We start from the raw sequence: 13,642 nt of genomic DNA on the forward strand, positions 1-13,642 counted from the left end.
TATCAGCTTCGCAAGGGTCGATTATTTAACAGCGATAATACTCAGAACCTGTTTCCTTTCTTGCACTAGGTATGAAAACTCTTCAAAATACGCATATATTAGATAAATTACCTCGAATCGACAGTTCAGTCAAATATGGCGACTCACATTTCCCGCAATGCATCACCTTCCTTGACCTAGCTCGTTGGCCTTGAGGTTTTTAGCACGATCAAGGTTACAGAATTTCAGAAGAGTTTAAGTCTGACCAAGAGTTCAACTTTCATAACTTCATAATAGTTCAAGTCTGAGCATCAGTTCAACTTTAGTATGGTCATGTGTCTAAGGTAGAGTGACCACACATTGCTGACATTTGTTCTGCAAATTTTGTAGATTTTCGGCAGATTTGGGAAATGTGGAGATTTTCTACTTTTAATACAATTCTTGTACTTTTATGGATTTTTCTGCACCCCTGGGACAATTATATGAAAATGTATATTTGAATAATAAAATGGACCCAGTGGTCTAAAGCTCTCACCTGTAGGACACACGGTACTAACTGTAAGAATAAATGGGAACCAGTCTGGAAATAAAATAGAGTATCTATGGGTTTGGCTGGCCAGGATTGGTTACAAATATAAGTTAATTTTAGGAAAAAGAATCTTTTGAGAGCTTGTCCTATTAGTATGTGAAAACAAATAGTGACATTGTTTTATTGATGGAATTTCAGTCCTTTAACAATCTTGAGTTTGGAACACTCGTTACTGAAATTAGCACCAGACTCTTCGGTGCGGAATTGAAAGCACATGTTTCAAACACATGCAGGTCCAGAAAATGCAGCGGTTCATATCTTTTCCTTTACACAGAAGCTGACATCCAGGTTTCATCTATACTGATAAATATAGGTCTGATCATGAACACTCAAAAAATTTAAGTTATTGAATTTTTAGTATCATGGTGTTTGCATAGGTTTACTATAGGAACTGAATTAGTACCGTGAGTCCTTTACTGATCGCTGACATTTCAGCTCTACCGTGTGGTTTCGAGTCTCGGGCTCGGCCAATGTGGGTATGTGAGAAAGCTGCCAGAAGTTGTTCTTACCGGGGTTTCCCGGATTCTTTCTCCGCCGGTTATACTGTCCGCCACGAATAGCCAATCTTACGCTGAGAAATGGCATTAGGCGCCGAAACCGACACCCCCCCACCCCCCAAAACACAAAAACAAAAAACCAACAAAAACGTAAGCATTCACTCTGTAGTGATGAGTGTATCAAATTAAATGTCAGTAATTGGGGGTTGCATACGATGGTGCCTGATTTATGGAGGGAAATATTTACCTCATAGGTATATGCAATTATCTTACTGCAGTTTACCAGCAGGCATTACTTAGGTTAAATTTAGTTATCGTATGACAGATTTGGCCAGCAGACATAACAGAAATTTATTGCAATGATCTTGCTGCAGTTTACCTGCATGCATAACTTAGGTTTAATGCAATTATCTTATTGCAGTTTAGAACTAATTAGCTGGCAAAACGTGATTATTTTTTCAAATTAGGAAAGCTTAATATTAGAGGAACTAGATCCGTGCTTAACAAACATTAAAATACCCATTTAACTCGAGAGAAAAAATGTATATTCTATGAATTCGTTATTTTTCGTGACGTACCGGTTTTTCGTGCTTTTCGTGGTTGCTACAGACCACAAATGTACAGCTGCTACTACTATTCCTTTTGTAGACGCAACGACGCCATTTCTCCGATCCACGAATTAAAGTTTTGTGCAATCGAGTAAAGATAGTAGATACCTAATGAATTTTTCATTTTGCGACTGCATCATCATAATTTCTCTCTCTCCATGTATGTATGTATGTATGTATGTATGTGTGTATGTATGTATGTATATATGTGTGTGTGTGTGTGTGTGTACGTGCGTGTGTGTGTGTGTGTGTGTGTGTGTGTGTGTGTGTGTGTGTGTATGGAGAGAGAGAGAGAGATTCGCAGGACTTTTATGTATAAACTTTTGGTCACAAATGATAAACAGACTTTATGTGATTGCAATCCCATTTAGATATTTAGATAATTTCTCGATTTATTTTGACATTGACATTCATTTCCGTTTCCGGTTCACTCGCGGGATTCATTAATTTCTGGTACTTACAGACCCCATCAATTCACATTTTGTCTCATTGCACAAGTGTACAATCTTTTAAATGAAAGACGTGAAATTCGATGAATTCCCAAATGGTTCCAGATGGGTTGCTTTCTTTATTCATCCGAGGCTGAGATATATCGAGATGGAAATGTCTCACGATATAGCATTACACATAAGACGTTAGTCGTTTTAGCTCAAACAAATGATACCTTGCACATTCCCATAATATCACAACACTAGGAGGCAGTCGACCAACTTTGCCATATCACAAAACTGACGACCAGTTTTCCTATAACGTTGTGACAGCCGGCCAACTTTTCCAAGCATTGCAAAAGATGCTATGTGTATATACCCATATTCGAAAAGACACACTGGGCTTGTCTTTCGGCAGATTTAGGAGAATAATCATGATCGTAGTTCAAAACTTTAATCTTTATACCATTCCAGTACATTCGATCATCATCAAAGTCAGAAGATAGACTATCGCTTAAATAATTTTGCTGGTCTTTTGTTCTGTTTATTTTTTTAAGCTCTTGAATTACATTTGAACGCATTATATTCCGCCAGCAAATCGATTATCGGGCACAAAAAGTAGTTTTCAGGATATTGTGACTCTGGTTTTAATATAAAATTATTCACCTAAAATCATCCAGCCCTATGAAACAGGAATCTGCGGTAGCTCAGAAAGCAACGTCGGCTGGCTCTGTATGTTCGTGGGAAAGACTCTTAATTCCCATTTCCCTGGCATAATATAGCCAATATTGTATTTCAAGTGCTCTTACAACCAACCAACAAACACTCTCTGCTGAATTTTTGGACGATATTTCAGTGAAATAATTATGCTGGGCCGCTAATTAGTATCGCGATTCACAGAATCAATCAGTTCTTTAGTCTTTTTGGGTGATTTGGTCTATCATACTCAGAATGTGTAATATATGGACAGGTAACACATGTTCAATGTACGTACAGGTAACAAGTGTCTATTGAATGTACCTGTAACAAAGTGTCTAATGTATTCACCGGTAACAATGAATCTGACGTGTGCATCGGTAACAAGTGTCTAATTTATATACCGGTAACAAAATGTCTAATGCATATACCGGTTGTTTGCACCGGTAACAAAGTGTCTGTTGTATTCACCGGTAACAAAGTGTCTAATGTATGCATCTGCATGTGTGTGTGATTTGGATTTTTAAGGTAGCTTTAACAATTTTTCAAGTGTGGCAGTTTAAAGTGATTAAAGACATGTAGCATGATGTCCCACCCAGTCACATTATCCTGACACCAGGTCGACCAGTCCTAACACTAACCTCTTAATGATGAGCGCCAAGCGAGGTAGCTGTTAGTACCGTTTTTGTAAGTCTTTGGTATGACTCGGCCGGGGATCGAACTCACGACCTCCCGCATCTGCGGCGGACGCTCTAACCACTAGGCCACCGGAGCGGTTGTATGTATCTGTAACAAGCGTCTGATTTATATACTGGTAAGATAGTGTCTAATGCATATACTGGTAAGAAAGTGTCGAATGTGTATAACTGTAATAAATGTCTAATACATATACCGGTAAGAAAGTGTCTAATACATATACCGGTAAGTAATTGTCCAATACATATACCAGTAAGAAAAATGCAGATGCCGGTAAGAAAGTGTCTAATGCATATACACTGTGTATAATGTATGCATCGGTAACAAGTGTCTAATGTATTCACCGGTAACAACGTGTCTAATGTATTCACAAGTAAAAAAAGTGTCTAATGTATTCACAGGTACAAAAAAGTGTGTAATGTATTCACTGGTAACAAAGTGTCTAATATATTCACCGGTAACAAAGTGTTTAATGTATTCACTGGTAACAAAGTGTGTAATGTATTCACTGGTAACAAAGTGTCTAATGTATTCACCGGTAACAAAGCGTCCAACCCATATAACGGTGACAAGTGTCTAATGTATGCACTGGTAACAAACTGTATAATGTATATACCAGTAACAAAGTGATCATGCTCAGTCTGAGATTTGATGGATGACAGACTAGGTTTGGGCGATTTTGACTACGAAGAAACTAAAATTTGGTCATTGTTATATCATTGCTTTTCCGGTGGGGGTAGGGGTGGAGTTGCTCCCAGGAGAGGATGAACTCACATATAGGTGTTAGTATTGATATTTTGAAAGCAGTGACTCGCATATGATGTTAATATACATGCTTTGACAGGAGGGACACACATACGTGTTAGTATCGATGATCATAACTGAGAAGGGACTCGCATATAGATGTTAATATAGATGATCCTAGGAGAGGAGGGCTTACATATAGGTATCAATATTGATGTCTTGAGAGGAGGGACTCTCACACGTGTATCACTCATTAATGTCAATTTTGTCTTCTCTGCTATAATGCTCTGTGTGTGTGTGTGTTTGTGTGTGTGTGTGTGTGTGTGTGTGTGTGTGTGTGTGTGTGTGTGTGTGTGTGATCCCGTGTCAATTAGAGTAGATGTTCAACAAGGGTCAGTTTTAAGGCCACTACTCTTTTTATTTATTGCTGATGATGTGTATAGTCTTGCATGATCCTTTCAAATTTGTTCTATATATCACTACATTTAGAGTATGTAGATGTTGTCTGGTACTGTTGTTAACAAGAAAGCATAGAAAGAGTATAAAACTCCAAGTAGATGCTAAACGAATCGTTGCTGGTATTTTGCCAGAAGTACCAGAATTGCAGACTTGTATTGGGAATCTGGTTAGTGACAATTTTGCAAAAGACGAAAATTTCATAAATGAATGACCTTTTATCAAATTATGGATAGTCAATGTCAGGTTTATGTTTATGACCTATCACCACCTCGTTCTGCCAAACTAAAAAACTAAAGTGTTTAGAAATATATTTGGATTCAAAATTCAAAGTTTCTGTTATGCATATTTTGTTTGTATTGTGTAATTGACTTTTGTTCATAATTGATGGTAGGATTTTGACATTCATCTTGGTCCTCTAATTGTGTTGTAGGTTTTTATATTAAGATTTTTTTATTTTAGAATCATTCATTCCTGTCTTAACATCCCGACTGGAATCAGTCTTTTAGTTGTGTTCAGTTTAATTTGAGATAATTTATTTATTTAAATTATTCATTGGAATTATAAAATGTTTGCTAATACTTTTGGAATAAATCGCTGTTATGGAACTATTATGAATTCATTTAGTGACATTCTGGATTATATGATTGTGATACATCAAGACTGTCAGCACATAAACACCATTCCAGGCTATTGGCACATCAGCACATTCATGATTGGAATTATTTCGGAACACCACTGGAATTTATACGTAATACTTTATGCTTTTGGACCTTTGATAGAAGTTTTAGGACTATTTGGGATTTAATTAACAATGCTGCAAATTTTCATTCTGTGTTCTAGGGAAATAAATTATTTTTTTAATTTTACTAAACTTTTTGGTGTTCGCTCTTTTTTGTTACTTAGTTTAATATCATAAAATTGTAATAGAAACTTTGGGCGGTTCATAGATACGAATTTCTTGAAAATATTTTTTTAAAAACAATTTAAATTGACTTTGTTTCAAACGTTATTTTTTGTTCCTGGTATTTTGATTTTACATATTTGAGAAATCATTAGTGAAACCATCAGGTTTTCACAATGTCACCTTAAGTAGAGAACTCTATTTTAAACCTACTCAGGGAGGGTTAGAGTCATTGAAAAAGGACGAATTACGCCAGCTTGGTACAATATGATCTTTCTGAAGCGACTGCTTTTTTAACGAAGCACGAAATAAAACAAAATAAAAAGTTTCTCCAATACTTGGTGTATAAGCATTTTTGGGATGAAAGTGCTTTGGAGAGAGAGACAGACAGACAGACAGAGACACAGAGAGACAGAGACAGAGAGACACAAATATTGCAAATAGAAATGCAAAGGGAAAAAGAAAAGAGAGAAATTCGATTTTAGAGAGAACAAAGGAAGAGATACAGTGGAAAAGAAGATAGGGAAATACAAGTGCAGAGTGTCAAAGAATGCAAGGAGGGAAAGAAGAAAGTGAAATGCAGTTTAGAGTAAATTAATTAGAACTGACAAGCGGAAAGACCTCCACCCCACCCTGTCTACGTACAAGTCCAAGTTCTGATGTTACCAGAAATATTAGATTAATAAAAACGTAGATAAACATTTTTTTCATTTGAAAAAATTGCTGAAAATTTAAAATTGTAGACAGAACATTGGACTTTATTATTCCAAGGTGTACTTATTAGCAACGCTTGTAAAGTCTACACTTCACTGTTGATGCAACAAAATGCTAATTATATATATATATATATATATATATATATATATATATATATATATATATATATATATATATATATATATATATATATATATATATATATATATATATATATATATATATGTATATGTATATGTGTATATATATATATATATATATATATATATATATATATATATATATATATATATATATATATATATATATGTATATGTATATGTATATATATATATATATATATATATATATATATATATATATATATATATATATATATATATATATATATATATATATATATATATATATATATATAATAAACAACCCATCTCAATCTCGCACGAGTACTTCCAAATCACAGTCTGTCGCAACCTTTAGGAATCAAATTCCTGAAAACACTGATCACAAATCCTTATCTCTTTGTATGCGCATTTATTGTAAGAAGATAGTTACGTTATTTCTGATTGCTACAGATTGGAATATGATCAACAGATACAAGACAGACCTATTCCACTGCTCTTATTTATAAGAGGTCAAGGTCACGCTTAACCATTGAAAGCAAAACATTTGTTGAGTCAAACAAACCCTAGTCTGATTTTGTTATGGAAAACAATGAATCATTAATGTCGAAAGGTTCTTTATCACTTATTGGTGATTCTGCCTAGTCTATCCCAATTCCAATATTAAGGGACACAGTAGCTTCTCAGATTATTTTATTACCAGGTTCTTTGCCGGTATTTGAGAATTCTTGTCATAATGAAAGTGTTCATATTCATGGAGTATGGTGCAGCTTAAATAATGTTCTTCTCCATTGTGTACGTTTCTCATCAGACTTAGATTCACGACCCGTGACAGTCGGAACAGTGCTTGCTTTACCCATGGAAAGTATTAATTACCAGGCAACGACTTAGCAGTAGATAAGAATGTGGTTAATCCATTTGTAACTGAAAAGTCTTCTTTGGATTATAAAGGAGATCTTATTGAAAATTAAATACCTGATTCATAGATGTTTGTGGAGTTATCAGAGCTACGGCAAAAAGAGCTCTTAAGAATGTTGTTGATCAGGAAACTATTCCTTTAGCCGACACATGTATTGATCAGCCTTTTGATGCGGTCCCCTTTGCTCCTCGTGTTGGTCAATTAAGAGGTATTGATTACAGTAGGGGTGAAACGATTCATCGATATATCGATGCATCGATACTTTTGCTGGAACGATACCTATATCGATACAAGAGAAGGAGAATCGATACAAAACGATACTTACCATATACAAGTTAATTTAGTCTTCAGCAGTTATGAATAATTACTATTAGTTCGCCTACTTATTCTTTAGATATATAATTCATCTTAAACAGCATGTGCAGTCTTAGGCACACATTTTTATTTCTAAAAACGAAAAAAGACTGTTGAGAATACTCGCTCGCCATCTGCAAATTCAAACAAAGTGATATGAGAATAGCATATGTAATCTGCATATTAGAAATACAACCATTATGGCAACATATAGAGGCACTACCTACCTTTCAAAGACGTGTATCGTTTCACCCCAAGATCACATCGATTATCTTTTTGCTACTCAGTCTTTTTATTCTAATCGGTGTAACAAAATAATCCGTTGTGGAAAAGGAACAAGATCCTGAGATCTGTTTGTTTCGGAGGGCTATTAGCAAAACTGAAGACACAAGTACCAATTTGTTATGTTGTGAAAAATAGGTTTCTTAATGAGTAAATGGAGGCTACCTGAGGTACATGCTTGCGACATGTGGCCAGTGAATTATCAATTTGTTGTTCGTAAGTCATATCGACAGAAATTCTTAGTCTAGTCCATAAAACTAAATTCCTGAAAATGAAAGACTTTTCTCATCAATCTGTGACGACATATTACTTGTGACAAACGTGAACAACCCCAATACTATGCATATGTTGCAAGGAACAACCCCAATACTATGCATATGTTGCAAGGTACAAACCCAACACTACGCATATATTGCAATGTACAATTCGAATAATATGCATATGTTGCAAGATACAACCCCAATAATATGCATATGTTGCAAGCAACAACCCCAATGCTATTCATATGTTGCAAGGAACAACCCCAATAATGTGCATATGTTGCAAGGAACAACCCCAATACTATGCATATGTTGCAAAGAACAACCCCAATACTATGCATATGTTGCAAGGTACAAACCCAACACTACGCATATAGTGCAAGGTACAACCCCAATACCACGTATATATTGCAAGGTACAACCCCAATAATATGCATATGTTGCAAGGAACAATCCCAGTACTAGGCATATATTGCAAGGTACAACCCCAATAATGTGCATATGTTTCAAGGAACAACCCCAATACTATGCATATGTTGCAAGGAACAACACCAATATCATGCATATGTTGCAAGGAACAACCCCAATAATGTGCAAATGTTTCAAGGAACAACCCCAGTACTATGCATATGTTGCAAGGAACAACCCCAATGCTATGCGTATGTTAAAAGGAACAAGACCAATACAATGCATATGTTAAAAGGAACCGTTGTTTACTCCATCCAATAATTAGAAACAAAAGTAGTGCTGTAAAAATTACTTGTTTGTTAACCATAGAACTCAGTCATCATTATGTAATTGACATCATCTCATTTTCCTTTGAGTGTAGTGTACATCAATGAATGACCTTCTTTCTAATTCTTAATCGCCTACTTTTGCATCTTTCAGAATTATAATCACGTGCTTTTGACAGTAACGACTGACTTGTAGTATCGTATAAAACGAGTTTCAAGATGTTTAAAGTTCTTAAAGATTTTTTTTTGGTATGGAAATCATACGTTTTTCCAGATTTTCTTTGTATGTTTCGATTTTATTGCTATAAAAATTGCATATTACGCCAATTTGTTTTGAATGAAAACCATTATTTTGTTATGGTCTCTATGTCGTCATATAATATGGTCTTGTGGACAATGAAATCAGAGTAGTCAGTAAATTGTGGGTAAGAACAATATTCCAGTCTAAAGGTTGTAAATATTCCTATTTTTTAAACTGCTGGCAGCTGATAGCTGTTTCTATTGTGCAGACTGAACCCAGAGATTAAATAACCAAAAGAACATGTTTTCACAAGAAAGCAAAGCCAGCGTTAATCTGCCTTCGAACATAGTCTCCCCCCCACCCCAGCACACATCTCAGACAGTGACTCGAAATGTTACTGTTGATTCTGTATAATGGAAATCGGTCTCACTGTAGCAAAGCATCTCAAATTTTCTTCCTCATTCTTTAGTTGGTAACAATGATTGGCTTGTTTCTTTTTATGTTGGGCGTTTTGCTGTTGTTGTTTTAGTTTCGTTTGTAACTGAAAATTCATTTGAACTCGCGGTTTAAAATATATCAATAACTTTTTCTTTTGCAAGGAGTCTCGTCTTAGCTCAAAGAAAAAAACTGAGAACTTCTTCACGTTTGATGAATTTCCACAGTACTTTTTGAAATAAATAAAGAAGAATTACCATTCTAAACAACAGAGTTGTACTTAATGTTTTTTCGTGATAAAAATATTCAGTATCACATAAATAATAAAAAAATTGATGTAAAATCTCAATTGGGCAGAAAATTTAGTTAAACCAACCCTGGCTCTTAAATTTGATGCACTGTTATCTTTGGACATAATCTTCTTACTACCTCAAGCAAGTTTTATAAAGGTCAACTGGAATTATTCTTCAAACCTTAAAAGTTAAATATAAATACTATTAAGATATATCAGTCAGTTTGAGTAAGTAAATGCATTTGGATCTATATTAGAATCCTATGTTCTTTATGTGACCCATGTTTACCTTTCCAGATTTTGTTGATTATTTGTTCTGAGTTTTTCTAGTCTTAAAGTTGTAGGTATTGCATTTGATGATCACGCCGTATTTGTCGTATGTTCTTTAGGAATTTCTGTTTAAAGTACAATGTAAGCATTTGAAAACCTCGCAATATTTGTAATATGTACTATAATGACTATGAAAAAAAACTATTGAATTTTATTGAATATAAAAGATACTCCGAAATATCGCCAAGACATGTACATTTGGGTGAAATAAAATCATGTTAAATCCAAAGTAAATCCAAACTTTCTAATAACTGTCAAAACTTCCAGTCACTTTCAATCTACTATCACCTGGCCTCATGACCGGAATGGACCAAACAACGGAGGCACGGTCAATTACTGCTTTCACGGATGAAGAGCAAATCTGTGCATTGGGAAAATATTTCTTTTGCGGTAAAGAAAATGATAACTATTCCCTTCAATATTAACGAATTTTCTACACATTTAACTGTTAATAAACTAATTAATTAGTTTCTCTTTAATACAATATTATGACCTGTTTCTACGAGGCAAAGTTGACCTAACCCCATTTTCACAACCCTCTATCTCCATTCGCCTACCATTAATGAACCTGGTTTGGAGAGATAAGCGAGATAAGGCGCCAAAGGGAGTAGCAGATTTCTTCCTGATATAATGCAACGGCTGCTAATTTAGTCTGGTTTGATTTGTTCTTTAACGGCATAGCAACACGACTGTGCTATTTAGTTCCAATGCAAACTGGACCAAGCGTTTTGCAGACGGATGTTCCATGGCAGCCAACCCAAACTGATGCAGCGGTAGAATTTGAACCCTTGCCCTTTCAGTGACCAGTCCTAACTACTTTTCAACCACCATTCTGACATGCTAATTACCTTTCAGTCACCAGACCAGCACACTTGCCACCTTTCAGTCACCAGTCCGGCATGCTAACTAACCTTCAATCACCAGTCCGGCACGATAACCTCATTTCAGTCATCAGCCCGGCAAGCTAACTTCCTGTGAGCCATCCAGTCCAGCATCCTAACCAATGAGCCACTGCGGCTCCTGCCTCCATTAATCAGCTGGAGAGGGCACCAGACTAAGTGGACATCCGCCATAAAGCCCGGCATGAAGTCTTGACAACAGCTCTGTTTTGTACCTTCCATAAAGTCTGTAAGAATCCTAGAGAGTTTGAGCACCAGAGATTCATTTCTTGTACAAGATAATACCAATATAATTGATAAATGATTTTTAAAAATAGAATCAGTCGATGAACTTGATTATTTTATGGGGTAGGTTTAGTTTATAGTGCATTAACTTTATCTTTCAATGCGGTAGGTTTACTTCATAGTCGATTAAGCTGATCATTATATGAAGTGAATTGGACTTGATGATTATATCGAGGTAATGTACTGGGTCGATTGACGTGATCTGAAGTGAATTTACTGAGTCGATAAGCGTGATCATTATATGGAGGTAATTTACTTAGTCTATTAACGTGATCTTTATATGGAGGTAATTTACTGAGTCAATTAACGTGATAATTATATGGAGGTAACCTATTGAGACAATCTGAGTGATCGTTATTATATGAAGTGAGATAATTTGATCAGTTTGATCACTCCATACTTATGCCATGCGATAATATGCCCATTAACTAAAGGCCCTGAAATCATACACAAAACTATTTGTCATGGTTTGACAGTCCCCAGTTATTTAGTCTTCTGGTTCCAATAGATCCACAAAAATCAAACAAGCGCTGTAAAATAAAATGTTAGTATTTTTCTACTTCAAAAAATTACGTTTATGTTTAACATATTAAATCTGAATTTCCTAATTTTGTTCAAAATGGAATTTAAAAAATGTAAAAAAAAATTACAAATCTTTTTTTTTTGTATTACATATCGAACGTAAAAATTTAAGGTGTAAGCTAAATTGAGTACATAAAGCAAAAACATATATTACGACAGCGTAGGTGTCTCATCCGAAGTTAAAAACTGTGGCAGGTACTCAAGTTTCAATGATGCCAGCTTGGATGCTTCAGATGCACCGAATTGATAATTGTTATTTTAAAAACATCCCTTTCTGCTTGACCACTCCGGTGGCCTGGTGGTTAGAGCGTCCTCCTCGGATGCGGGAGGTCGTGGGTTCGATCCCCGGCCGAGTCATACCAAAGACTTACAAAAATGGTACTAACAGCTGCCTCGCATTAAGAGGTTAGTGTTAGGACTGGTCAGCCTGGTGTCAGGATAATGTGACTGTGTGGGACATCATGCTACATGCCTGTGGCATGATGCCAAAGTGCTAGACGTCACTATAAACTGCCACACTGCAGACATGGTAGCGAAATGGATGAAATTTAAAGCTACATTAAAAATCCAAATTACACACACACACACAATCTGCTTCGGATTTTATTTTTATTATATATTTACAACTTCGTGAGAAGTGTTACAAGATTGTTATGTAATAATACATCAACACTGTTATGTAATAATACATCAACACTGTTATGTAATAATACATCAACACTGTTATGTAATAATGCATCAACACTGTTATGTAATAATACATCAACACTGTTATGTAATAATACATCAACACTGTTATGTAATAATACATCAACACTGTTATGTAATAATACATCAACACTGTTATGTAATAATGCATCAACACTGTTATGTAATAATACATCAACACTGTTATGTAATAATACATCAACACATACGTGTTTTGTCTGAGTCAGCGAAACAAGGTTCGTTTAATATGACGTAGAATTATTACGTTTAATATGAAGAAGGGATATGTTTCGATCTCAGAGCCTCGATGTTTTCTTGCGTCTTATCAAACTTATTCTTTCCTGCCAGTTCGGAACAAAACACAGATGTAATTTACCGTATTTATCGAGCTCACACTGTGCAGAAACTTCTCTTCATGGACTGAGCTGAGACTTAAAACACCTTGAATTCCACGAGATTTTACGATAACAGAATCGTGTTTTATTGTGGACAAGAAGCTGATTATTTTTAGACATATTTCTCTTTTCTTTATGATAAATCAACCGTTGTGTCAGTATTCTGCATGCATAGTTACGTGAAATGAATGCTTTTTTCTCCATATCATCAAGTAGTTGTCCGTTTTAAAGGAGACACTTATTTTATAAAGAAGATATTTTTATTCGAAAGGTAACATTTACTTTATATAGGAGACATTTATTTTGTAAAGGGGACACTTATTTCAAAAGAAGACATTTATTTTGTACGGTAAATATTTTAGTTTATAAACACAGCTGCTGACTGAAATAAATCTAAAATCGATATAAAAATTAATGGTTCTATATACATGAATGTATCAAGACATTTTTAACCTTGATAAATCGGAAGCTCCTGACGTAGGCATCATGA

General features: G+C 35.1%; 1 protein-coding gene across 8 annotated transcripts in view; it reads left to right on the forward strand.

Annotated features, from left to right (window-relative positions):
• Positions 1-13,642, forward strand: part of LOC149792537 (tetraspanin-18-like) — a 136,967-nt gene that overhangs the window by 12,599 nt on the left and 110,726 nt on the right. The gene's annotated exons all lie outside the window — the stretch shown is intronic.

Source organism: Sinohyriopsis cumingii, chromosome 9, assembly GCF_028554795.1.
Source record: "Sinohyriopsis cumingii isolate HCF-2022 chromosome 9, ASM2855479v2, whole genome shotgun sequence".
Taxonomy (NCBI): domain Eukaryota; kingdom Metazoa; phylum Mollusca; class Bivalvia; order Unionida; family Unionidae; genus Sinohyriopsis; species Sinohyriopsis cumingii.